A 3,244-nucleotide genomic window follows, 5' to 3' on the forward strand; every position below is an offset into this window, starting at 1 on the left:
TGGTATACCATCTATTCCTGGAGCCTCTGGGATTGCAGTGCAGTTTCCTGCCACTAGGCCACCAGAGCTCGCAGATCAATAATATTTGTTAATAAACTGGCAATGCTATTGATATTTATGAATAATTGTCAATGGTCAATATGTAGTTGTTATATGTTGTCAAGTCGCTTGCAACTCATAGCAACCCTATGCAAAATAGCTTTGCACCCTGCTCTAACCTGAGCCAATCTCACTATCTCTGATGCACCTACAGTCATTACTCCTATTATTGTGTCAATACATCTCATCTGGAGTCTTCCTCTCTTGTGCTATCCATACACTCTTAAAAGTATGATAACCTTCATCAAAGACTGGCCCCTCCTGCCTACATGCCCAAAGTATATGAGACAGAACTTCAAAATCCTTATCTCCAAGGAACAGCTTGGTTTCACCCTCTCCAAGATAGACCTGTTAGTCATCTTGACAGTCCATGGTATAGTCAAAACTCTTTTCCAGCATCAAAATTCAAAAGTATCAATTCTTCTGTTATCCTTGGTTATTGTACACAATTTTGGTTGTATTGATTGATGTACAGCAAGTAATTGTGGAGATGGTGGCCTAGATCAGGTGCACCTTAGTTTCTAGACTGACATTCTTGCTCTTTAACACTCTGGAGAGGTCCCTGACAGCAGATTTCCTTAATATAATTCATCTTTTGATTTCCTGACTGCTGGTTCCGAGAGTGGTGATTGTGAAATCAAGTAAGCTAAAACAACAACATCCTGTACCATCCTTAAAATCCACACTACGTTCAAGCTCATAGTTGTTGTCATTGTGTCAGTCTATCTCATTGAAGGTGTTCTACTAAAATGCTTTTAACTATGTACTACATACTTGTCTGTTTCAAGCACTTGAATTAATGGGCATCTTCTCTGACTAGAGTCTTTTCTACTTTCTAGGCACTCTTACCAAACACCTTCTAAAGTAACATGCATCCACACTGGAACACATCAGACTGGCAGTCACTGTTGCTTTCTGCTATGCGTTTCAGACTGGGTACTCTGCCTGCACTCACTTTCTAGATGGGCAAAGTTGCCACTTACAGCCAGCCAGTCTATCTGGGCTACTTTACGACTAAAAGGAAAACAACAACAACAACAACAAAAAAAAACCAAAACAAAAACCAAACAATAAAAACAAGCCTGCACCATAGGCTTAGTGTCTTACCCCTTGACTCAACCTTGATATAACCTAGACCAGAAGAGGTGGTACCAGTGACCTATCTCACATCTTTGGGCATTCAGACAAGGAGAACACTTAACTTGACTGAGAATTCAAACTACAATTTTCTACTGGGCTGACAGTTACGCAGAAAAGGTTAGATAGACTTTTAAATAATTCCCATAGCACGTGTGTGTTTATTATATTTTCATGCTTGATTGTTCCTAATTTACTCTGATGGGTACGGTACTTTGTCAGTTTTCTGTGTGAGATGATCTGTATGTTATTCTGACACTGCATGCTTATATTATGAGCATGTGTGTGTTTGCTTTTTGTGTAGATTGTTCTTATGAGTATAGTACTTTTCTGTTCATTTGCTGTATTAGCTATGTATCTTGCTGTGCCAATGGTATTTCCAATACAAGTAGAGTCACTCATAGTCACTTATAGTCACTTATAGTCACTCATAGACAGGTTTCACTGTGGGCTCCATATTAACAGAGTCTCAGAAACAGGACTGACCAACCACTGCTGAAAAAAAAGGTAGTCTTTCAAAATATTATGAATAATAGAGAAACCTTGTTAAATATAGCTACAAAAGAAGAACTCCTCATGTTGGAAGGCAATAAAGCACCAAGGACAAATCACTGCAAATATCCATTGCAAAAAAGTATGAATCTAAGAAGTTTAGAAGTTGTAAAAAATTAAATAGAATGCATAATAAATTATCACTAGCATTAGAAAGTTGAGATGCACTGATATTGTCCATTTTTATTAAATCACATGATCTATTATGCCAAGAATGGCAAATTGAAAAGGAATGGTGCGGCAAACATAATAAAAAACAACTTTTCAAAATGTATCCTGAAGCATAATACAGTGATTGATAGGATACTATCCTTAAGAGTACAAGGTACATTCACACAATGGAATACTATGCAGCACCCAGGAGCAATGATTTTGTAATTTACTACTTAGTGGGAGGGACTGAAGAGCATTATGTTAAGTGAAATAACTCAGTCTTACAAAAACAAATATTGAATAAGACTATTATTGTAGAATGAATATAAGGATCCAAAGAGGGGAGTGGGGGAAGCTTAATCATGAGTCACACACTGTGATGGGTAGAGGGAGGGATGAGTAAACGAAAAGAGAAAAATCCGATGTGAAAAACAACATATACAAACTTTATATGTAAATCAGTATAAAATAAAAAAGAATTGTTTTTTTAAAAAAAGATACAAGGAAGATCTTTTAAAATAACTATTATTAAAATATATACACAAATCATTAAGGCCAAAATGAAGACTTTGAGAACTTATATAAATTTTACAAGTGTAAATGAATCATACTTAAAATTAAGACACATTAACAAAAATTGATGAAGACCATGCAAAAGTTGTAAATAAAGGACAGGAGTTGTTGTTGATTTTCATCACGTCAAGCATAACTCATAGCGACCCTATGAACAAAAAGCCTGAAGATTTTCTAAAACTACCATCATTTATCAAAATTCATAGAGTTTCAGAGGCATGTTGTTTAGGAAGTGGATGTCACTCCTGCTTCACAAAATATAGACTTTGTGATTCATAGCACTTTGTCCTATCCTGTGTAATCCTCACAATCTTCAAAACCATTGGTGTAGTTACGGTACGAAGCCATCTTGTTAAAGATCTTCCTCCCTGTCTCTGACCCTCCACTTTTTGAGCATGATATCTGTTTCAAAGAAGGGGAAACTTTTGATTACCTGCCCCAAATTTATTAGACAAAGTTTCATGTCCCTGTCTCTAAGGAGTAACCTTGTTGTACTTCCTTCTAGAAATATTTGTTTGTTCTTTTAGCTATCTATGGGATATTCACTATTCTTCACCAACATCACAAGACAAAGGTCTTCATTCTACTGTTATCTATGTAAATTTTTCATTTCAAATACATAGATAATAATTGGAAGTACTGTGCTTTGAATAAATTTTGTTTAGTTCATGAAACAACATGAGCAAGAGCCTACGGTGATCAAAGAAGAAGTTTAGGCTGCTTTGAAGGA

This window comes from Elephantulus edwardii, unplaced genomic scaffold, assembly GCF_000299155.1.
Source record: "Elephantulus edwardii isolate Elephantulus edwardi_28Jun2011 unplaced genomic scaffold, EleEdw1.0 scaffold00133, whole genome shotgun sequence".
NCBI classification, from domain to species: Eukaryota; Metazoa; Chordata; class Mammalia; order Macroscelidea; family Macroscelididae; genus Elephantulus; species Elephantulus edwardii.